Source organism: Stenella coeruleoalba (genome assembly GCF_951394435.1).
Source record: "Stenella coeruleoalba genome assembly, chromosome: 13".
NCBI classification, from domain to species: Eukaryota; Metazoa; Chordata; class Mammalia; order Artiodactyla; family Delphinidae; genus Stenella; species Stenella coeruleoalba.
The window spans coordinates 86,029,266-86,055,054 of record NC_137159.1 but is presented as its reverse complement, the minus strand read 5'-3'; positions in this window follow the sequence as shown (position 1 = coordinate 86,055,054).

Below are 25,789 nucleotides of genomic sequence, written 5' to 3'. Positions count from 1 at the left end.
TTTGAGCTTTAACTGGCATCCCCCCGAGAAGTTGAATCAATGGTCAGTCTCTGAGGCCTAGAGAAGCATCACCTGATGGGGGTATCATAGGGCTCTGGTGTTTGCATACCAGGTGTTGGTGGACCCAAGGAGACTTCATCTTCAATGACGGTGAGGCAAAGAATGCCTGAATAATTTAAAGCAGCTTTCGGGTATGTTGACAATCAGAGAAACAGAGCAGGTCACCTATCTAAATACCCACGGGGTGGTGGCTCTGTGGGCAGAAGCATGACATCAAGGCTCTGGGCAGGGAGGCGCAATGTCAGGAGGGATGGCTTAGGCCTCCAGAGATCGGGTATGGTTACAGCCAAGCTGGGGGTGCCCTCCACCTGACGAACAGCACAACTGGGTTCAAAACTCTGTCAATATCCTCAACCAGTGGAGATATCAAAGGGAGGGGAGGAGGAGGAAATGAAGCAAGACTGGAGGTCTTGACTCAGGTCACTAGCTGTGGAAGGGAGGGGCCAATCCCAGACAAACAAGTGCGGGCATCCATGGGCGGGTCTCTGAGCACCAGCTACAGCAGAGAGATCATGTGCTACTCTAGGTTGCTTTGCACACCTGTACTCTGCATCCACGGTGTGGGTCAAGGCACACCCTGGAGGGGTGTTTTGGGAGAGGAAGCTTAAAGCTAAAGCAAATACAGAAATAAATACACTTGCCTGGATACTGAGTGGGGAAAGCAACTCAGAGACAAACTCTAAGGACTTTGGAAAGTGCACCCTTCAGCACCACACATTTTATAGGGGGCTGGTAGTAGGTAGTTTGGAGGGATGGACTGGGGAAGCAGAGCTGGGTCTTTTATGACAGAATGACCCAACAAAGAGGATTTGTAAGTACTAATCTGAAAGCTAAGGGATTCTTGGGTGATGGCAAGAAACTATCGAAGTATTAGAGAGTGGAGCCCCGTGGGATTTGTAAGAGATTAGGTTTGCCCATCTGGCCCGAAGACCCAGGAAGTGATTTACCATGAGGCCCAAATGCTCCCTTGGAAACCACATCTGGTGATGGCAGGGCCCTGAGTCAGGGCTAGTATGTTCCAGGATGGGGACCACCAGCGTTGCAGTGTAGACATGTTTTAAATAGCATAGAGCTACCCTGGAATTTCAGAGGAAAGGGAAAGGTCTTATTGGCATGCCCCTTCTGACAAAAGTCACACACATCACTTCTGCTCTCATCCTGCTGTCCAGAACTTTGTTGAGTGGCTGTACCTAGCATCAAGGGAGACTGGGGGATGCAGTCTTATTCTGATAGGCTGCGTGTCCAGCTAAATATTGGAGGTTCTATTATTATAAGAATAAACAAGAAGTGCAAATACTGGGAATCATCTACCAGTCCATACCATAGGTACTTTTACAGTCCAGAAGAGGGATCAAGTTAAAAGTTAGAATAAATAAAATATGAAGGTAGGAAACCCACTGAGAACAGGGTTGCTTGAGTGGGACTTTCAATGATGCATCGGTTAATTTTTATGGGAGCTGCCAAATAACAGTGTTCAGATTGTCTGCTTTCTTTAAGTTAATACTTTTCTGATTATAGAAGATTCAGATTGTCTGCTTTCTTTAAGTTAATACTTTTCTGATTATAGAAGCAACACAACTTCCCTGTCCTTTGTTTAGAAAAATATTGAAAAGTGTGGAAAATCAAATAGAATTCATTCATTAATGATCACACCGCCAAGAGGTAACCATCTCTTTTATGTTGGTGTCCATTCTTCTTGTATTTTCTGAGACGTCTGTCTCACAGGTGTATATTTTTGTTTATAAGAGCATCATAGTATATGCATTATCTTTGACAGACTTTTATATTTTACTAGTTTTACCAGTGTCTTTATTGTCAGCTGTCTACGCCCTCAGAATCCTTTCTTTCTCTGATGGATCCTAATCAAGGAAACAGGGAGAAGCAGGCAGTTTACTGGGGGTGCTCTCCCTGAGCGCCTCTGGTGGAGAAGATGCTCTGAAGAAGGAAAGTGTGGACACCCCTCCACATGCCAGTAAGGGTGGACCTACTTGCGGGTCCCACTGCCCACATGACCTCCACTCGTCAGCCCCGCTGGGCTTTTCCACCAGGCACTGGAGACACTCACTGCTCCCTCTGGCCCCCCTGAACCCCCTTATCCGGCACGCCTGCCTTCTGGATCCTTAACAAAGAATAGAGCACATTTCACCTCCCCGGTGGTCTGTGTTCAGAGATACAGCCGTGGGTGAAAAGAAAACCACAGCGCAGTTGTCGTGATAAAAGCCCACAGAGACTGCCGTGCACACCCCAGGCCAGCTGAACCGACGTCGTCCTGGCCACCCCAGGTCTCGCAAGCTGCTGTTCTTAGAGCATCTTATCCAAGTCCAAGGGCAGTGAGGTGAGTGTCTGTGACAGTCTAAGGCCTGAAGGACATTCTGAGAGGACTGTGGAAGGGACATGGCATAGCCTACTGGCTTGAACTTCAATTTGAATTGGAAATTACACTTCTCAAGGTCAGCTTTTCCTTGGGTTATAGGTTAGTTTTAGTACTAGGTGTGTGCCTGTGTACACGTGTGTGTGTGAGTGTGTGTGTGTGACAAGGGAATGAGGGAGTGAAAGGGGAGGGCAGACCCAGCTACATAAGCATTTTATCGATTCCCAAGTCGGTCCTAGTTAGGAATAAACACTTTATGGCTGGGAAATGTTCCCTAGGACTTCAGTGTGAATTAACATATTTTTTTTAAATTAAGAGTTTTAGAATTTTTATTTTATATTGGAGTATAGTTGATTTACAACATTTACAATGTTGTGTTAATTTCAGGGGTACAGCACAGTGATTCAGTATAAGACGATATATATATGTGTGTATGTATATATATTCTTTTTCTGATTCTTTCCCATTATAGGTTATTACAAGATATTAAGCAGAGTTCCCTGTGCTCTACAGTAGGTCCCTGTTGTTTATCTATTTTATATATAGGATTGTATATATATCAATCCCTCCCCACCCCCTTTACCCTTTGGTAACCATAAGTTTGCTTTCAAAGTCTGTGACTCTGTTTCTGTTTTGTAAATAAGTTCATTTGTATCATTTTTTTCAGATTCCACATATAAGTGATTAAGTGATAAAGAACTAATATTCTTTAGGCACACATGCGTGCATGCACGCGCACGTGCACCCCATGCCCCTGCTTCCTCCTCCTTTCTGACATGACTGAGAGCAGGCTCAACCGCTGCCTGGAAGGTCAGAACACGTGGAGGAATCAGTCTGGGGCTGTTCTCTTGCCGAGCTCCCAGGAGAGCAGGGCCTGCACCCTGGCTCAGCGTCGCCCAGGCTTTTCCCAGCTCGCAGCCTCCCCATCCAGTCAGAAGGCAATCCTTTTCGTTAAGGATCCAGGGGAAGGCGTGCCAGATAAGGGGGCTTCAGAGGAGAGGGGAGGGCTCAGCTCCCCACCCTCCGCTTGCACAGCAGGCTGCCAGTAGGGCCCTGTGCTCCCCAGACTCTGCCATAGATTTTTCATGAGAGTCATAGATCTGGAGAGAGAGAGGGAGAAAAGGCAGCTAGCTTGGGAATTCATCAGCCCCACATGGATAGCATATACAATAAAAAATAAAAATAAAAAAAAAAACCTTCTAGATAGCAAAGAGCTCATTAAAGGCCCACATTGTGATGCTCTGAATAGGAACTTCCTTCCCCTGCAATATCCCGGCTCTGTTTGTCCAGCAGGCTTTGTTGTCATGTGTGCTTTCCCGCATCCTCCTGTACATCTCCTCCTGACTCAGCTGAAGGAGGGTGAAGAATTATCTTTCCAGGAGGGAGACAGGGGCTAAGGGCGGGCCCAGCCAGTGTGCAGGGGCCCAGGTTTCCTTCCCTGCTGCCCCCGTCTTGTCCACAGAGATGGACCTGAAACAGGGAAGCCACGTCCCAGGTACCTCGACAGGGCAAGATGCTGTCTGGGTAAGAACCCGTCCTAACCCGTGAGTCCCCTTCCAGCACGTGTCACCTTGCGTGGCGATGTCTCCAGTGTCTGTGGTGCTGACGCAAAGTGCTTTTATTTCAAATAAAGTCCGCTGCACAGCCTCACCCTGAACATCTCAGGAAAAACCCTTTCTGGCTGCTTTTTGGAAGGAATCATGTTGCCTTTGACTCTTGACTCGGCTAGATGTAAACGTGGTGGCCTTGTTCTCTCCACTTCAAAAATATAAAGAAACATGTGGAAATGTTCTATTTTTCAGATCGAAAACCATGTGCACCACATTTTCCCAGACCTGATCTTAATGTAGATAAAAGTGAGAAACCCAGAGGGGAGCCTGCTGTTGAAGCCCTGCATTGTATGCTCTAATTTAATCATCGTGTGCCGCAGGATTTCTTTGCATAAATTACAACCACAATGATAGCATCACTTTCACAAAAGGTGGTCTCCGGTCGATTCAACTCTCCAAGTCATGGCCGGGTTGTTCAAAGCAGAGAAAGGGAGCCTGCGGTCTTACAGAGCTGGAGAATGCACCTGGGGCTCGTGGTGGAGGCCAATCGGGCGACACCTCCCTGCTCTTTGCCTATTCAGCTCATTTTCCTTTTCATCTCGACATCTGCTAACTGCTTGGTTTTTATTTTCCGGGAATAAAGGGTTATTGGCAATGGGCACCACCCTGGTGTATGAAGGAGGGGGTTTCTAGGAAGACCCCCAGAGTGGAGAAGTGATGGAGGGAACCATCCTCCTATGATGCCTCCCCTGGCCTCCTTTTTCTCCTCCTTTCCATCCCCCCATCCGTTGGTCAAACACAATTTTTAAATTATCTGCATTTTCAATGCTCTTGGGTCTTCATCTGGAAAAGCACTGTCCCTGTGCTGCTCTGAACAGTCCTGCACCCATGGCCTCCCTTTTCCCAGGCTTAAAATTGTCTCCCTCAGAACCTTGGAAGCATGTTTTGTAAGCCCCTCTACAGAAGGCAGGCGGCTAGCCAGCTGTGCTTGTCTGCATCGTGGTGGTCCCAGAGAGCTCTGGACAATTCTTTGAAAAAACAGGGGTGGGAAGATTCTCAGGACACAGGCATCTCATGTCCGTCCTTGGAGATTTATGTCACAAAGGACATCTAAAATAAAGGTAAAATTGAATCTGTGGAAACTGCTCCTGTTTCCCAATGGATTGAGTCTAGAGGAAATGGGATTTTTTTGCACAGTTTTCCCAACAGAGTGATTCTTTTAGTGCCAAAACCCTCGAAAGAGAATGAAGCTCACATATCACACCTATGTGTGCAACAGCAGGAAAGTGCAATGGAAAATCCAACAATAAAGGTTAAACAATAAATGAAAACTTCAGTATTGTCATTGCTGCTCAAAAAAGGGGTGGTCATCAACATATGCAAATGTGCACTGCCTTTTAAAACCACAGCAATGCAAAGTCTCATCTCCTGTCAAATCACCATGGGAATTGTTGATTCCTGGGGGCGACATAGGAGACCAGCCAGCCTCTGGGTGTGTGTATGTGTACTGTACTGTGCAAACACACAGTTAAGCCCACCTGGGCAGCCCTGTTCTGCCTTGTGTCTTTTCCGTGGGGGGAAGGGTCATGAGTCAAAATGTTTCCATGGAATGATGGAGGGAATTTCGAATAATACAGCCTTAGATATAAGGTTTCCTCTAACCTGATTTACATGTATAAATAGGAATCACCGAATGGAAGAGAACAGTGAAAACAGAGACAGTTATGAAATGCAGGAAGTACATCTACAACAGATGCCTGTTGCTTTCTGCAGATCAGATTGTTCTGTGGCCCACCCTTTAGTGCTCCTAAAAGGTCAGGCTCACTGGATGGCTGGACTAGTAGCCTAATAAATCCCTGGTGTAAGAGTGTGTGTGTGTGCCAGTGTGTGTGTGTGCGAGGGGGTCCCCTTCCGTGTGCTGCAACTGGAATCAGTCTGACCACCGTGGCTGTGCACACTTACCTCCTCTTCCGTTTTTTTTTTGGTATGCGGGCCTCTCACTGTTGTGGCCTCTCCTGTTGCGGAGCACAGGCTCCGGACGCACAGGCTCAGGGGCCATGGCTCACGGGCCCAGCCACTCCGCGGCACATGGGATCTTCCCTGACCGGGGCACAAACCCGTGTCCCCTACATGGGCAGGCGGACTCTCAACCACTGCGCCACCAGGGAAGCCCCTCCTCTTCCATTTCAATACGACCTGCAGACATGGGAACCCAGCTGCAGGATTTGTGTCGGGGCTAAAAGCAAAGCTCAGCCTAATAACACTCCCCAGCTTTGTTTGTACATTTCCAGCGTTTCACACTTTTCCTTGTCTTTCCTTAGATTAAAGAAAGAAAAATATATTGAGATGATTCTGTGGGTTTTCTCTTCTGTTGAAAATACACCTCATCACTCAGAGAGACCTTGGATAATTGGAAGTTATTAGCATTGGCTTTGGAGTGAGGCAGATTTGGTGCCCATCCTGGTTTCCATGTCTGCTTGGGTGTGATCTTTGCCACCTACTCTGCTACTATAGTCTTCTTCCTGAGAATGTTCTTACCTGCAGAACAGAGGCAATAATTCCCACCTTGCTGGGTTGTAGTATTGAATGCAGTTTATGTAGGAAACATATGCAGTGCACAGAAGTTTAATACATAAATAGGAATTATTACTTGTTTTGTGGGTGTGTATCAAAGTATATAATGTGCTTAATATTTATTTAAAGCAAAAACATTCTGGATTAAAGACAGAAAAGTTGCAAAATGCCAGAAATGTGCTTTCATGAAATATTTGCAAAACTCTCAATAAGGAGATGATATAATAGTGTCTTAGTCCTGCCATCAGCTAGTTAGTTATGCAGGCTTAGACAAACCATGTCACCTCCCTGGATTTCAGCTCTAAACCAAGAGGTGCGTCATAGATCGGCCTTCGGGAGGGGCCTCTGGGGGCACTCCCTGGAGGAAAGTGTGGGTCTGTACCCTCCACCTCTGCAAGTGGCCCCCTGCAGACCCGCTCTTCTCTGGAAACAGAAGCCCTTCTTTTCATGTGTCACTTCCTGGAGGCTTGCGCGGGCAGGTATCGTCCTGGCCCTGAGGTACGGGCCGGGCCTCCACCTCTCCCTCGGCTGCTCTGGCGTCAGGCCGCCTCTGGCAGGTGCATCCCTGTCCTTCCCACTCCCCCGGCTCTGCTCTTCTGTTCAGGAGGTCGGGAGGGCCCACCTCTCCGGAGCCTCAGGGCCCCTCTCCCGCTTCCTGCGCTGGGAATCAGCAGGCCTCAGCTCACGTTCTGGCTGGGCCTCGTATTCACTCACCTCCTGGACCCTCACCTTCCGTACCCCTAACAGGTGAGGGCAGACCCCAGGGTCCCCCAGCACAGCATCCTCGATTTCCCATGAGAACGCACGAGGAGGCCCAGGCTGGCAGGAGCCTGTCATCCAGGTGGTGCGCCCTGCAGCAGACCCACAGAAGCAGAAGGACCGCCTCCTCCATCTGTAGGGACACAGCATTAGGATCGCGAGTGAAACAAAAGCAAGTCCCATCAGCGCGAGCCGGGTGGGAAAGCAGTCGGTGTGGATGGTGGGAACGGAAGGCGACCAGAAGGCTGAATCCCTGGTGACAATTAGAGACAGGCCGGCAGGCAGCAGCTGAGGCCCCTCCCCGAGAGCCATTTCCATCGCAGAGTCGCCACAGAAGGGTCTGTCGGCCCCAAAGCCACATCTCTGCCAGGCCATTGGTCCACAAGGGGCATAATAGCCCCGGCCTCATTGCTCTGGGCGGCGGCAAGGACAATGACCCGCCGTGAAAAGAGTTAAAAAGATTCCGAGGAGGGGAGAAGCAAGCGCGCACGGTGGCAATTCAAGATCTTTTGGACGCCGTTCGCAGGCTCTTTAATTAAGCCCCTCTTCTTCAGCTCATCCGGCAGAAATGCACCTGCCCCCCATCTGCGGGCCAAAACAGCAAACGAGAGCGTGACTTCACACAAGCCCTTCCCCAGTTCTGCCTTTGCTGATTGTTCACGGGAGGCGGCCACAGACTCGCTCACTCTTTCTCTTTTTTCCTTGCTCTGAAAGAGTCTATGAAAACCATACTAAAAAGTGTGTGAGCCAAGGGATTCCATCTATCAAAGGAAGAAGGCCATAAATAGCATTCATTCTGAGAATATCAAACGTACTAGCAGATTTCTAGGCAAGGTGTGAAGGCCAGAGTTCCCTTAATTGACCTAATCTCCGTTTCACCCCCAAACTTCATCTGTGCCTGAAAGCTGGGACACAAAATATTTCCCTCTCCCAGAAGAATTGTCTTTTCTGCGGCAGCATGTAATAAACAATCAGGGCCCAGGACACGAGGGTTTACGTCATTCTCTGAACAACCCCGTTCTGCTTGGTGTCACTGCAGTGGTTGCTTTTTTCAGGTGGTTTAGTGCTGACTCCTTTCTGCAAATCGGTTCCGTTCACATGGGTCTGCGGTGGGCAGGAACCCGCGTCCTGCCAGAAGGCAACAGGATACGCCTGTCTGCCCTCCTGGAAATCTTGCTGTTGCCAGAACTGTTAGTGCATCGCCCCGTGCCCCTCCCCTCCTCTCCTCACAGATGTTACTGCATCTTCAGGAGAGGCCCTGCGTGGGCTGGTTCCCTCTCCATATGTGCCTGCTGTCTCCAGAACCATGGGAAGCTGGTGCAAACCCAGCCCAGCCGTGGTCCCACCGCTGCCCGCGGCAGCTCAAACTGCCCCGCTGCCCTTTACACCGCCTGGGAGAACTGCTGTCCCACGGCTATGGAAGCTAAAGTCCTCCTTGATTTCTGCAGGATACAAAGAAAGTGCAAGTCGGAGCTCCATGTCTGGGCTGCCTGTCTTGAAAGATGCCTGTGTCCTAGAAGCTGTAAGCGGAGCAGTGCGAGGTGGTCCTCCTGGAGCTGGGAGACTACCCGGGGGCTCATCCATCAGACACCTGCTCCGGCGCGCCAGTTCTCTGCGCTCACGCACTCCCCCCGAGCTGCCCCGCCCCCTCTCACGTGCTCTCTGGACACGCCCCCCTCTGGCTGCCTCCTGACATGTCTTGACGTCACCTTTCACTGTGCCCTCGCCCTGCAGGCTCAGGACCTCCGTGGACGCCCTTGTTCCTGCATTGTTCCGGTCTTCCGTGATCAGCCCAGAGCTCACTGGGTCCCCGGAGCTGGACATTGATGGGGCATTTTTTTCATATGCTTTTAATTATTCAGATAAAAGATTCCTAGGCTCAGATTTCTCTCCACTGCCTAAAGAAAAATGGAGAATTAAATGCAAAACCACTTTGAAAAATCCAGCCTTAAAAACAAAATGATGATTCAATGGAAGGTATTCAGGAAAATGTGCAGATTGAATAAACTTGATGATTTTCATCATTTCCAATAGATTGCGATTATCATCATTTGTTAACTAGTTTGGAGACTGTGAGGTGATGGTCATTATCTCTCTTTTACAGACAAGCAAATGTGTCCACTGTCTCCTAGAGTGGCTGGGGGAAAAAAGAGAGAGAAAAACCTGTCCCCCCTCACAAAAACAAATATATCTGGCTTCTCAAATGGCACATAATTTCTTGCGAAATTGAGGAAAGGAATAGACAGAGAGGAATCTACCATTAGGGTGAGGTCTCTTTCCAGCCAAGGGTCTGGGCAATTCCAGGATGGAAAAAGGTTTGAAATCAGGAATTCAGTTTCACAGTTTCCACAGGCTAACGCAGACACACACTTCCAGGTCAGAAGGATCCGAACAGAATGTTCTCCAGGGGAGAAGGCTGCATCCTGCTCCCACGTGGCTCTCTCAGCATCGTGCAAGTGGGCGGGGCCTCCGTAGGAGCTTGAGTGTGCCCGACCCCCGCCCATCCCTTCCCCACTCCCACGCCAGGTGGGGAGAATGTGGCTCCGGGGTATCCTCCGTCCCCTGTGGGTGTCCCTTCCTGAAACAGCTCTTCAATCCTGCTCAGTCTGTTCCTTCCTAAGACTCACCATTCTTCACAGTGCGTTCTATTGCCACCCATCTAATGCTGTACCTTTTCCCTCGATATTTCCGTTGACATTTAAGACCTTAGCTTCCAGTTTATGCTCATGATTCCGAAGCCTTTCTATTCCTCTCACATGTCTGTTGAATCTTGGACAGACAGGTTCAAAGCCCGCTGGGCACCTCAGCCCCCAAATGTCTTTGCTCTCTCTGCCCCTGACCTCATCCTTCACAGCCTGCATCTTCTCTGTAGAGTCCATCTCAAACCAGTGGCATTCCTGTAATTAGCCCAGACTGGAGATCCCGTCCCTTCCTCCACACACACGTCCCTTTAGTTGATTTACTGAATCCTGTCTTCTCTGCTGTAGAAAGATCTCTGGACCCCCTTTCCTCTCATGACCCCCACAACGGCCCGAGTTCAGGCTCCCCTCATTCTCGCCCACAAGGCTGCAAAAGCACCTGATGGGCTTCCTGTCTCCAGGTCACTCCTCACCCTCCAGTCTGCCTTCCACCTGCCTGTAGACTTATTTTCACCTAGAAAACTTTTGTTTTCCAGCACTTAGAGAATAAACTCCTTAACCTGACACTTGAGCCTCTTCGGCAGAGCTCCCAACTGCACTATGCACCTGGGCAGGCTCCTGCCTGCTCTGACCCCTCGACATCTGCACCCTGTTCCCAAAAGGCTGTGCCCAGGGCCTGGCAGCTCTGTGTGTGCTCCTCTACCAGGGATGCCTTTCCTCCCTTTGCTTGGTAAATTACATTTTAAGGCCTCTTTAAATGCTATCTGTGCTATATAGCATATGGTATTTGCTCTCTGGTGTATGCCATGTGGTATATACCATGTGGTATATGTTATCTGACATACATCTTAGAGTATATGCTATACAGTATATGCTATGTGGTATATGCCATGAGGTGTATGCCATGTGTCATATGAAATATGCCGTCAGACCTTGTGAATCAAAGTAAAAGTTTCATCTCGAGCTCGCCCATCTGCCTCCCACGCTGGGGGCTCTGCCCGTTCTCATGTTCAGCCTCCTGTCTGCGACGGGTAACACGGGCGGGTGCTGACACTGTGATGGTTCTGGGAGCCTCTGTGCTCTCTCAGGGCCTGGGGTGAAGCCCCAGTCTAGCTTATTCATCACAGGCTGAGCCGAGCCTGGGAGCTGGCACCCTTGCACTCATCAGTAGCAGGCTGTGTGCTTATTACCTGTAATGACACACTTAGACCTTTACTTTGTTCTTTTCAAAGCACTTTCCCATTTATTTTCTATTCAGGACAGTGGATTGTATCCCCACCATACAAATGAGGGGATAAAGAGTCAGAGAGAGTAGGTCATTTTTCAAGGCCGTGGTTAAACCCCAGCTTCTCCTGACTTGGGCCTCCTTGTGGGAGACCTGCCTCCCTTCCTCTGTCTCTCTCCTTCCCCCAGCCCTCTTCCCTCTCATATTCTTCCCTCCATCTCATTCTCTGACTACTCAGAGCTCTCTCCCTTTGCCTCACCCTCAGAGGATAACGTGGGTTTCCTCCAAAGTGCTCCAGGGGCCCAGATAATGTAAACTTCCTCAGAAGTCTGAGGAAGTGACAGGTATGGAAGCAATGTTTTGCTGGAGGTGGATAGAGGTGGGTGGACCACCAGAAGGGAGCCCCCTCCCAAGAATCCTCTTGGTAGGCTCTCAACTTTTATGCCTGCTGGTAGGACCAGCTTCACCTGACTCAACATGTCTTTTACATAATGTTGACTTTACATTGGTTTTCGGCATCTTGACCAAAATAATGTATGATAGTCAGAGTTGATATTACCGAGTTTTTGACCACACTCATTTAAAATCACTCATTAAGAGGGCTGATTTGAGTCACGAGCATCAATGCAGCATGATATTGTGCACATTTCGTCAAACTTTTTTTTGATTTTTCATTTATATTGGGGTACATTTAATTAACAATGTTGTCTTAGTTTCAGGTGTACAGCAAAGTGATTCAGTTACACATATACTGAAAAAGAGTAACTACTCTTTTTCAATTTCTTTTCCTATTTAGGTTGTTAAATAATATTGAGCAGAGTTCCCCGTGCTATGCAGTAGGTCCTTGTTGGTTATCCATCTCAAATAAAGCCGTGTGTAGGTGTCAATCCCAAACTCCCTAACTATTCCTCCCCCAATCCTTCCCCGCCGGTAACCATAAGTTTGTTTTCTAAGTCTGTGAGTCTGTTTCTGTTTTGTAAATAAGTTCACTTGTATCCTTTTTTTCTTTTCAGATTCCCCAAATAAATGACATCACACTATACTTCTCTTTCTCTGCCTGACTTACTTTACTCAGTACGATAATCTCTCGGTGCATCCATGTTGCTATAAATGGCATTATTTCATTCTTTTTTTATGGCTGATTAATAGTTTGTTGTATATATATATATACTGTATCTTTATCCATTCCTCTGTCGATGGACATTTAAAGTTCATCAAACTTTAGTGGGAAAGGAACCTGGGAGGTTTTTGAAAACTGTAGTTGGCCTCATCCCCAGAGATTGTGACTGAATCACAGGATTCCTGGCATGTCAGATGATTCTTTACCTTTTCAAGGTTTACTGAGATGTAATTAACTATTAAACATTGTATATATCTAAGATGCACAACTTAATGATGTGAACAGTCAACAGGAACCTCACTCTGACTGTCTCTGGTAGGAGCACTGACTTTACATTTACATAGACTTGAGTTCAGGTCTGATCTTTGCCATTCAGCAACTTTCTAATTTTGGAAGAATTGCTCTTTTTTTTTTTTTTTTACACTTAGAAAATAAAGAAAAATACCTATGTCAAGGTGTTGGCATCAGGATTAAATGAAAGCAATTAAATCAATGAATTGATTAAATCATTCATGGAAGTAGCTCTCATATGTTGGTGTTCATAAAAATGGAAGATTTTTTTTATGTGATAGGGTGAATATTTTATAAAAGGAAAATGATATGTAAATGAGAATATTATAATCCATTGTGGAATTTCTTAGTTGGTTTATTTAGTTTGAGAAATACATACTATTAATGAATCTCTATCAGTGGAAAGTTGGCAGAATTACTATAGAAAATAATTATAATAATTTTTAAAATTTCAACTTCCACAATGTGTTAGACCAAATACCTAAAAACTGTAACTCTAAAACCTGCTAGCGATTCTGTATACACAATTACAAATATTGTTCAAATGTATGGCTGAGTTTACAAAAAAGGAAGGAACATCAGGAACAGACAAAAGAGAGAACAATGTGTTCATGCACTCAGGCTGGCACAGGAGTGCAGGTGACAGGGAGGTTCCTCCACTTTGTATATCAAGGGGCTTGTGTGTAATGACCAGAGAAGACACAAGGTGAAGCCCTGAATCAGAACTCACTGGCCCCTCCTGCCCCACCTATGGGATAAAACCACGTACTAGGAGGGTTACAGCTTAGTGAAAAGCACACTGGACAAATTCTGCTCACCAGCTCAGTGAGTTGACAAGTTTTCCAGGCTACCCTTACCGGGGATTGAGGTTTAAATAAAAGGAGAGGAGGGGCACAAACTTCCCTGAATATGTGTAGCTGTTAGCCTACCTTGTAAGGAACGGGGAATCAAATAGAAGAAATCAAGATCATGAAGCCTGAACACACCTGGCAAAAGCAAATGCAAAACCACTTTAGAAAACTCAACTCCACCAAAGAGGGGCCCAACACCCCCAAATGCAAACTTCCTGTGGAATGAGAATGCTGGAAATGTTTAAAGACATCAAAGGAGGAAGTGAAATCATTAGAAAAGATAATGACTACAAAATACCAGATAGATTTTGGAAACAACAACAAAAAAAGAAACTCCTGAAAATAAAAAATGTAATCATTGAAATGAAGTCAATTAGACACACAAGTAAAGAGAATTTATGGACAGGAAGATAGATTTGAATCATGTAGAACAAAAGAGATAAACAGATGTAACCTGCGAGGGTACATCTACTTATGTTTGAGATAACTTACCTCTAATAGGAGAACCAAAGGAAGAGAATAGAAAACAACAGAGGAGAGACAATCTTGGTAGAAATAGTGAAAGTGCATGTTTTACAGCTTAGGAATCTCAGTGGATCCTACGAAGGCTAAATTCAAATAAATCCATACCTGAACTCATCACATGCTACCAAAGACAAAGACACCATCTCAGAATAAACCAAAGAGACATGACAGATCATACTCAAAGGAAAAAAAACACACAAGTCTTTTTTTTGGGGAGGGGGGCGGTTATTTTATTTTTTATTATTTTATTTTTAAACATCTTTATTGGAGTATAATTGCTTTACAATGGTGTGTTACTTTCTGCTGTGTAACAAAGTGACTCAGCTATACATATACATACATCCCCATATCTCCTCCCTCTTGTGTCTCCCTCCCACCCTCCCTATCCCACCCCTCTAGGTGGTCACAAAGCACAGTGCTGATCTCCCTGTGCTATGCGGCTGCTTCCCACTAGCTATCTATTTTACATTTGGTAGTGTATATATGTCCATGCCATTCTCTCACTTCATCCCAGCTTACCCGCTCCCCTCCCTGTGTCCTCAAGTCCATCCTCTACATCGGTGTCTTTATGCCTGTCCTGCCTCCGGGGTTCTTCATAAGGAAAAAATACAGAAGTCTAATAGTAGACCTTCCAGCTGCACTCAGGAGCAGAGATTGGTAGGAGAAGACCCAAGCAGGTCACTTTGTCAACCTGAGTGAAAGGTCCTGTTGGGGCATCCCAAAGGGCCAAGCAGCCCTTGCTCTTTTGCAGAGTGCAGAAGTTAGTGTGGTTTGGAGTGGACTGACCCCCACTCTACTCTGAATGCTTTGGACCCTGAGGCAAGCATGGCGAGTGTCTGCAAGAAGCCTTTCCTGACTTCCTGTGCATGCTCATTCAACAAAGGGACCACAGCAACCCCTGTGTTTACTCTGTCTGCAGATAGCAGTGTCTTCCTGTGGGAGATGGAGATATGCATAAGAGTCAATCAGGGAACACATATGAAAAAAAAAAAAAAAGTTAAACCTGACTCCCGTGGATGTGCTTTTCCTCCCCTCTGTAGAGGAGAACGAAAGACACCTTGAAAGTCAAAGATGAGGGTATGCGTACTGGCGGAATTCTCAGTATAAACAATGTAGAATCATAGGAAAATGTATGAGGATATTAAATTGATGTGTTCTCATTTCCCCCTGAAATTATTTTCCTTTGTGGCTATTACTTCCAAGGCTGAGCCATGAAGCTTGTGGCCCCAGAGCAGGAAAGATCAGACACTGGTGTGAGAACCGAGAAGTCTTGAACCTCATGTTTAAATGTTATTTTCTTCATCTCTTTAGTCAGACTTAGTTTTGAAAGTTATGCTCTGGAGAGACAGAAAAGATTTTTTTAATTTTAAGTTCTCCCTCTGCATATCAAGATTTAGATTCAATCACAATATTTTCCACAGATAAGTCCATGAGAGGAGAGAGAGAGAGAAACAGCAGGAGAGAGAAGGAGATTGAGAGGGAGGTATGTCAGGGCTGTCCACTTGCCCTGAAAAAGCTGAAACCCTGGAAGGGGAGGAGGGGGGAGGGGTGTGCTGGGCAGAGTGGGTGGGGATGTGGGTGGAGAACTGTTGGCAAACAAATATCACATCACTCCAATCTTTTCTCAGCTATTAGTGTGGCTTGCTTGCTTGTACCTTTTCTCTAATATCACTTCCTCAGAGAAAACTTCCCTGATCTTCTTACATACAATAACACCCCTTTCTTCCTTCACCGTTATCTACTAGAGCCTGGACATGGTGCACCCTCATGTTTACGCAGTCAGTGAATGAGGGAAAGCTAAAATGTGAAAGTGTTTTGCTATGCTCGCCTCCAGGACCATGGCAGGAAAATGCCTTACAGGGTGCTTCATGCACCAAGGTAGGGAAACCACATCACAGTCAGAAAAGCTTTGTTGGTCAGAAGAAGGGCTACCTTACATGGACCTCCCTGAAGGAAGCCAGACTCCGTGAGTATCTTTGAAGTGAGGTGATGACATGAAGGTCATCAAGTATAAGAAGATCAGAGAGTAAATCTGTGTGGATCGGGTTGAACAAGGATTATCTGTGCACTCTCAAGGCCATGGGAACCTGGGCCAGAATTCAGGGAGCTTCGATTTTTCTGTTACACCGTGAGAACTATCATAATGAGAAACATAATTATGTGGAAAGGAACCCCCAGTGATTTCTAAACATCCTTCTCAGCCTTTAACAAATAAAGACATAAGCATTTTGTGTTAATGTTAAGGAATAAATAATAAATTATAAACATAATAGAAATTATAATACAGTGGTGTGGTGTCTGTAGATTTTTATGGTCCCTGGAGTATGCTCCTGTAGCAATGTACACTCTTTTCCTATTTAAAGATGTTCACAATTCTTTATTAATCTGGTTCACCATAGCCATATAGGAACATTGGAATGGAAAATGTATTTAGAATTCTATGGGCTCCACTCTTCCATTGCATTTCAATTAGAGAGACCATTTGTCTTGTGCCTTTTATCTCTTGGAACATTCTCCCATGTGCTGTTGGAAGATAACACCATTTTCAGGTCTTTGAAGTTGCTGGGTTTTACTTTATGTCCCTTAACACCCTATAGGTGGAAGTAATCTCACTGTAACAGAGTGTTGTCATGTCTTGTTGACTAATTAAGCTCCTTCACTCCACATCTCAGCAGCTGAAAGTTCAAGTGTTAAATGGTGGGATGGTGAATCCAAAAGGGAGTCAACGTGGAGATGATCAGACCCAAGCCGGGTTTGATTTCTCCTCCTTTCTTTGCTCTATTTTCCATCTGTCCTGCCAGGGCCTGCCTGGTTAGAGATGCTACTGGGCTCAACCCAGAGCCAGAGATATTATCCAAATGTGAGATCAGGAACCAGATCATATGTGATGAGAGACAGCAAATTCTTATAGCTTGGTATTCCAGCGGGGGAGTGTAACTTGTTATCATCAACTTATTTGTTTATTCACATGGAAAACATTGAGTGTCTACTGTGTGCCAGACACTGGAGAAAATACTGGAGCTCCAACGATCCATAAGACAAGATTCTTGCCCTCAAAGTACATGATCTGGTGGGAAAGAAAGACAAGTGGACAATTACAGGACAATGTTGGGAGGACAGAGAGAGAGGCTTGCTTAGGAGTCCTGAGGGCTGTGAGGAGAGAAGGAGACCTTTGTCTTTGTCTAAAGAGGGGTCTAATCAGGGAAGGTGACTTTGAACAGTGTGAAAATCAGTTCAGAGAAGGATGAGAATTGAAGTAGGAGAGGAAGCAGGGTCTAGACCATCATAAACAACCACACATTTCACAGTACAAGCTTTTGGTGAAGGACTTGAGGGGCTATTGAAAACATTCCAACTGGGAAATTCCAAGGGAAACCTTGAGGTTGAAACCATACCTTGACAGCTGTGTTCAAGGATGGACCTAATGGGGAAGAAAATGGGATCAGACAAATTGGGGGAACTCTTTCAAGGTAAAGGAGACAACAAGGCTCTGGGCTGAGGCAGTGACAGTGATTTGAGAGTTACTGAAAGAGCTTATTGATGGGCTCAGCACACAGCTGGAGTGAGGATGGCTGGAGCCCAGTTTGGCTACGCTGAGTGGAGATGATGCTGTAACAGGGAAGAACAAAATCTGACTCCATGTTGGATCTGTTTCTTTTACTTTGACCTTTGCTTTCCATTGCTTTTGTTCTGTCTAGAGCTATAGGCATACATAATGGTCTGCCTTGGGGAACCCTGTCCCTTTGTCTCAATGTTAAACTAAAGAGCCTTTGTTTAGCCACAGGGAAACACTCTGAACCTGCCCACCTGTGAATGGCTGAAGAAAAGGAAAAAATAATACATCCCCTCCCCAAGGATGGCCAAAACCAGGAGATATTTTGCAAGTCTTATGGCCTTTTTACTTTACTTTCTCACCTCCTTCCTCTCTCTGTTCTATAAAAGAAACTAGCATCCAGACCCCAAGAAGATGGTACTTTTGGACGTTAGCCCACCATCTTCTCAGACACCTGGATTTCCAAACAATGTTCCTATTCCTTGCCTCAACACCTCATCTCCCAATTTATTGGCCTGTTGTGCAGCGAGCAGAGCAAGCTTGGACTCAGTAGCAATGCTACTCTTTAAAGCAGGGAATGCAAAGAAAAAACATCATGATTTCAGTGCTGGTCAGACTGGACCCATATGAGGGATTGGAGGAAATATGCTTAGAAAGATGGCAGCCTGCTCTTGTGAAGGGTCTTGAATTTCAGTCAAGGCATCTTCAGTTTATTACTATCATCAGTTTATTAATGTGGAACTACTGAAGATTCTTGAGCTGAATGGTGTCATGTTCACAAGAACACTTTAAGAAGAAGATCCATCTAATATAAATGAGCATGAGGCTGCAGGGAGATAAAGAATGGTAAGGTAGGAAGTAGAGATTGGAGACAATCACAAACTCAAGTGATGAGGGCTGAGCATACAGGATTGAAGAGAATTGGATAGAGAATAGTGAGGACCATGTCAATGCATGAACAGAGGGGAAAAATGAAATAGAGACAAAGGCTAATAGTAAGGTTTTCTCACTTCTTATTTTGAAGGAAGAGAGATTCATTGGTAGAAATAGGAAAATCTGGAAGAAGTATTGCTTTTTGGAATATAAAATGCATTTATTTATTTATTTATTTATTTTTATTTTTTGGCCACGCCACCTGGCTTGCAGGATCTTAGTTCCCCTACCAGAGATTCAACCTGGGCCCTCAGTAAAAAAAAAAAAAAACAAAAAAAACCATGAGTCGTAACCACTGGACTGCCAGGGAATTCCAAAAAATGCCTTATTTTTTAATGGTGATTCTGATATTCCAGAGAAAAATCAGTCTAGATTGTACCAGAAGGAGACGAAACACGTCACCTAATACACATCTTTAAATGTGTATGTGCTCACTTACCAGTGAACACTGAGAAACCTTCATTTTATCCCTGGGTGAATTCTCACTGACTTTCACACTGCTGTTTCTCCCAATCCAGCCATTGGAATGCAAGCCCCTCGGTGGTCTCGCCTCACCTGTCAGGAGCGATTGAGTAACAGAGAACAGCAGTGAGGTCTCATGTTACTAATATTCCATTACTTTTACAAAAGAGACAAGAGTACATTCATTAGTACACTATGAAATATTATCCTAAATAAGTAAAATTAAATTATGCTTGTCAAAATAAATGAACACTGCACATGCCACAATTCTGTGTCCCTAATTCTTTTAATTATGTTTTTTTTTTCTTACTTGCTAATTTGTGAAATTTGCTAACTCACAATGGGCTCCCTGTCATTAGTGAGAATGAGTCGGCTTCTGCCGTAGCAGTTTGCACACCCTGCTTCCTGTGGCTTCTGGCATGTACTACCTGGGGCACCATGCAGACTAACTGATTGGTTCTTTTTCTCTCTTCAAGCTTGTTGCAAGCTACATATTAATTTTCACCTTTTGAAATAGGTGGTTAGGAGATGAACATTCTCTCGGCAGATGGAAGGACACCATTTTGCTCTGAAATAGAAAATTCCAGCCCAGTCTACACAGTGACAATACTTGCCTTCTTTTAAGTGTTGTGTGTGTGTGTGTTTTATCAATGCAGAGAAACAATTGTGCTAATTTTCAGTGTGTTGCTCTGCTGAGCCTTCTCTACTGATCCATCTCCTGGAGGGATGCAAAAGTCACTTTGGCCCAGGTGTTCCTTGGAAGAGCTTCAAGGAGGGACAGTGTTCCCTGAGTGACTTCTGGTGGTGTGGTGCATTCCACAAGAGTTTTGCAAATATTATCTGATTCATCCTCACAATATTTCTGTGAGTTAGGCATTTTGAATTCCCTTTAATGAGTCTGCAGGTCAAAGCAGTTAGGGGGACTTCCCAAGTTCACGTACCCAGTGAGTGACAGGATGAGGACACATGTCTTTCTATTACATGTTTTTACCTACTCCTAATGAATCATGGGCTCTCATCAAACTGCCCTGAGACTGTATATTATTAAGAAACAAATGTGTTTAGACGATAAGGAAATAGGACCTGTGAAGAGAGAGATTAGGGAGATGGTGGAGGGGAGGCTTTAGAGGTAGGCATTGAAGAAAAGCTTACGTAGTGGTCTCATTCCTAGTTTTAACTATTTTTTGAAAAAGTATGTTTATTGAAGAAGATTGAGAAAAGTACAGTGACAGAATAAATGCCTATCTTTCAATATTTTCTTTCAGGTGCCAGTGGTTTTAGAACTTGTTTATAGCCCCTGAAACAGCTCTCATCAAGGTGGGGTTTCATGCCCTCTCCTTGACCATGCGCTGGCTTTCAGGACTCACTTCTCAGGAAGTGAGGACACAGGACAGGAACACAGGATGCCCTCTGACTTTCTCCCAGGCTAAGCCATGCAGGGCTTCTTCCCAGTTCCTGCTCTTCCTTGGGGTTGTGACCCAGGAAACCCTGAACGGTTGTGCAGTGTGTTTGTTCACTCTGATGCCTCCAGGCTGGAGACACCAATTAGATGCTGAAAAACACAAGGAGCTCACTGTGGTCCCAGCACCCATGGGTGAGTGAGCACACCTCCCAGCCATGAGCCACCTAAGCTTCCCCAGGTGAAGTCGAGATGCTGTCCTCATGGAGACCCAACTCAGAGGCCGAGTTGTGAGGAAAAGAAATAAATGTTGATCCCGTTTTAAGCCACTAAGTTTGGGGTGGTTTGTCACATGGCCACAGTCCCTGGAACACAGGCCTAGCTTTTCTTACACGCCTGTGGTGGTATTTTATCAGATCTTAATTCAGTGTATAAAGAAAGGCTTGTTCAGGTACATTTCTTGGGTTTAATTATGAGAATGTTCACATAATAAGGGGAAACACTTTATGCTGAAACTATTTACTTTTAAACGTCTAATATAATCATGGACCAAATCCATTGGGTAGAGGTTTTACTGTGGCCAATTCGATAGGATAGGTTTTGCTGAGATGATTTTTAATTGTCCTATGAAAACATTTGTGGTATTGGGTCTTGGTTAGCGAGAGGGTAATCAACAGACCAAATACCATCAAATAATAATAACATAAAATATTGCCTTATATTCCCATAATACTCAAGAATTAATTTTGATTTTTTTCCCAGTTGGCCATCATCATCCCAGGTAACACTGTCATATTCCCCAAAGATACAAGGCTGATATATTTTCAAAGCATTTCTATATCTGATGGCAATATAAGTCAGCTTGGTTGAGCACAATTTCTGAAAGTCAAGTTTAATCGACTAGATCCCCAGAGCTGTGTACAGGGCCCTTTACTGCTTCCTGCTGATGGGGAGTCTGAGACTAGCCTTCCTTTTGTGTCTTTGCAGGTAAGCCCTGTCCACAACCCCCACACTGAGTGGATAAATAGATGTTTATAAGATGTTGCTTCCTTCTTCTCTTTTTTAAAGAGTTTTTTTTTGTTTTTTGTTCTTTTTGATGTGGAGCATTTTTAAAGTCTTTATTGATTTTGTTACAATATTGCTTCTGTTTTATGTTTTGGTTTTTTGGTCCTGAGGCATGTGGGATCTTAGCTTCTTGACCAGGGATTGAACCCACATCCCCTGCATTGGAAGGTGAAGTCTTAAACACTGGACCACCAGGGAAGTCCTGCTTTATTCTTCTAATTTAAAGACTGACAGAATCAGTCTGGGTTTGGATCTACTAAGCATTTGGGGGGCTCACCTTACGTACTCAGGTATTTCTAAAATCATGGATGTCCCAAACGGTACGGCATTTCTCACTGTTCACTTTATTCCCAGCCTGGGAACTCTGTATGTCTTTTGCCCTTTGTGGGAACATTGCTCTCATTAGTTTATCTTCCTGTGGCTTATTCTCTGTCTCAGCATTCAGGACTTGGATCCTCCTAGGATATATAGATCCTGATCACGTGATCTAAAGAGAGTTTCTCAACTTCGCCATTTCATATTTTTAAAAATCATGTATCATTATCTGAAAATACCCTATCTCCCCGCTGGTTTGCTTGTTCCTGGCCGCTCTCCTACTTTCTCTGGAGCTGAAATTGCAGGAGAGCAGGACCTTTTTGGGTTATTCACTGAGTTATTCCCCACAGCCTGACACATGCCTGGAAAGTAGCAATTGCACCATAAATATTTGTCAAGTGAATGCAAGAAGAAAGGAGTGGATGAGAGCTTGATTTCCTTAACAGAAACTCCTAAAACATTTTTTGGATGTGCTAACCACATCCATCCCCATCTTCTTGTCATTTTGGCTCCTGGTTCTCCCCCCAACCCCCGATTCCAGATTCTGCACATGGCTCCCTTTGCAGACATGGCAAACGGTGCTGTGTTCAGATATTCCGTTACATGTTAGCAGTTCCCCTGCAATCCTTCTGCATCCATTTCTTTTATTTACCTTGGGTGTAGCATAAAATCCCTCTCTACACACAACTGGGAGTTGTGGGGTGTAACTGGCTATATAAAGAGAAGTATTTGGTTGGGGGAACATGACACTGACAGACTCATGGAGCAGCACCTAGGAAGTCAGGCGGCAGCCTGAATGTTCCAGTTTGGAATTTCCCTATTATGGAGAAAATTGGGAGAGGAAGAGGATTCTTTTCATCTATTTTCAGACAGGCTTGGCACAAGGGCATGAAAAATATTATCCGTTTCGTTCCACTGGCCTTGTAGTTATTGTAAATGTAACTTAAATTCCTGAATGCATCTTAAATTGCATTCTATCTCTCCGTGGTGTAATCAGAGGCTTTGATTTCTGAGGCTACTAGCCAGACATAAGTTTTAACAAAAGCTGGTGCCCATTTGTCTTTATTGGAAAATTGTTTTATGTATATATTTTACAGATCAGTGTTGGGAAAATAGTCACAGAGGAGAATTTGTTTTTATTCAGTCTTCAAACTGATACTATTCCTTAATTGAGGAGTAATTTACAGAGGGTAGCAGGAAATGCTTTGAAAACTCTGGGATTTGGCTCTGAGATCCGAAGGCGGCCTTAGCAGAAAGAGCTTCAAGGCCATCAAATCTATATATCCATTGGTGGAATAAAGGTTTCAGTCTCATTGTATTTGAATCAGAACTTATTACTTTCAATACAGATTAACTGTGGGTTACTCTCTCTGTCCTATTTTTAAAGGTATCCCTGGAAACTAAGCTTGATGCTTTGCTAAAGAGTGGGACTTTGTCCTTGGCCTTGACATAAATGCTCTTCCTCCAACTAGCTGAAAGGCTTTAGCTACTTATTCTCCAGAAGAGCCAAGAATTCTACCCTTATGTGTAGGCGTAAGGAGAGGGGAGGGGAGATGTGGGAATAATTCAAGAACTTTACTGCAGGGTAAAGAAGAGTGACAGTGCCTGGGAGTCAGTACGTGTGAGAAATTAGACAAGATACGCATGTGTGGAACCTCTTCCTTCATTCATGCAGTGATCAGCACATGGGCATTCAAGGTAGACTCTGCACTGTTTACTTCTGTCTTTTTAGATGAAATTTTACTTGTATTTGTAATGCTTTGAAGTTACTTAATTTTTCATTAAATCGCTGAGATATGTTTTTAAAAATGATGTTTGCTGAGGCTGTTAATCAGAATGAAGAAGAGGAAAGCCCTAAGATCTAAGACATTGCTTTTAGAATTGGTGCCTGCCCAGTATCTCAGCCTGAATTTACTTAGAATACAGAAAGGGGTTATGTATGCATGAAGGCTTGAGGATTGCTTATGCCTAGGTAGGTGCAGTCTGGAAGCTGATTCATATATGCAACCACTTATTTACATTATTTTAAGATATGTATACACACATATATATGTGTATATATGTATGTGTATATATATTTATATTACATAATGTTAGGCTCAGATCTATTTGTAGGTATTGGAAAATTATCTGGAAGAGAGACTGTCACCTTAAATGAGGTTGATAAATAATTACAATTATGATTAATACCACAGATTAGAAGTGAATGCTGATCTGGAATGTGACAGGAAGATGTACCCATTCTGAGTGATGCAGATTACTGTGTTGAGCACCTGAACTGGATGTGGTCCCTAAGCTACTACCTGCCCCTTTGGTGCAACAGGGAAAGGCAGTAATATCTGAACAGTGGAGTTTAGCTGGTGTCAGCCTTTTGTTTTGTCCTTGATAAGATGGTCACTCTTTAAGATGACTCCTTCAGGTATCCAGAAGTTTCCACAATCTAGCTTCATTTGAGAAAAAGATACATGAGTGTCTTGGAATATAAGCACAGAGTTGCAAAATTCAACATTGACTCACAACTTGGAGTGTTTTTCTTGAACTCTGAGAATAAAGAGGTTAACTTATGGTGAATTTCATGTGACAAAGGAGAGCAAAGGTATAAAAGAAAGATAGTTGTACCTGCTTGATTTTATGTTTATTTATAACCAAATGCACTAATGCATGTATTTTTTATTGGCCTTCATGTGATGTAGGGATAGAGGCACTGGCCTGACTGTCAGAAGATTCAAGCTGTTAGTCTTGGGTTTGGTACTTTATGTGTGGACATGGCAAAGATTTTAAGAATATTTCACAAGATTCATTATTTATTCATTCATTCAGCAAGTTTGTTCTGGGCTAATAATCACTTTGGAGGAAAAGAAGTTGTAATTTTATCCATAATGTTTGTAAAACTTAGATGTAAAATTTTACTGATTAAAAAAATGTGTGTAGTGAGAAGACACTAAGGTTGATAAAATACAAAGACCTGATCTCTGGGGGAGATAAACACAAGCCAAGCCCTGCTATGGACTGTGTTTTCAGTGGGCGAGTGAATTCTGTAGAAATACACGTGATGAACAGAGGGTGTGGTCTATTCTACATGTAGGGCTCAGGACAAGCTTTGTAAAGACAGTGCAACTGAGACAGTCTTTAAAGAAAAGTTCATGTTTTCACAGCAAATAAGGATCCGGGAAGAACATGTGGAAAAGTCTGAGAAACAATACAGCTTGACATGTTCTAGGAACAGAAGTAGTTTGGAATGACTAGAACACACAGAAAGTTAAGATTTTTGCAGCAGGAGATAATTATGGCTTACATTTCTTGAGCAGTTTTGTGTTAAATTAAACATCAGCTTGTATTAAACATCTCTGGGTGTTGTTTAAATGTAAACTCACTTACCCCACCCTTCAAACCTAGAAGGAGTTACTCTCACTGCTGGACTTTATCATGATGGAACCAAGGCCCACAGGTGAGGTAGGGAGCCAAGGTCCCAAGCTAGCAGGTGTAGGGAGCAGTGTTGTCAGACAGTCTGCCTCTTAACCACTAAATATTCTGGAGAGATGAGACCCCAGCAGTCTCATATGTAGGCTAAAGATATTGAACTTTATTTGACCTATTTAGAAAACCCTGAACATGCCTTCAAAATTTGCATTGGGAGGAAGTAGGAGCTTGACTTCCAGGACACCATTTAGGAAACAAATGCACTGATCAAGACAAGAAATGGTGACAGTCTCCCAAAGGCAGTAGTGAAGGAAGTACAGGCAGTACAGGCAGGAATGAAGGAAGGTCAGGGAACAGATTTGATAGCATGGTAGATTTTATGAGCTTTGGAAGCTGCTTAGATATGGCCGAGGAGGGGACAGCCCAGGAAGACTCGTAGAATTCCAGAGCAAATATACGTAAATGCAACTGGGTCAGGATCCTACAAGCAAATTGGTAAAATTAGGATTAAAAATTACACTTTAGTCTTTCTGGCTCTGTTGACACTCACACTATGAAAACAGCAGCTCTTTGGATTTCCCGACCTCTACTTTCCCATTCCATGAACATAGCTATCACATCCTTGAAGCAGCCTCCTTTGTTGCAATGGAGCTACTATCACTTTCTTCTGGTCCTAT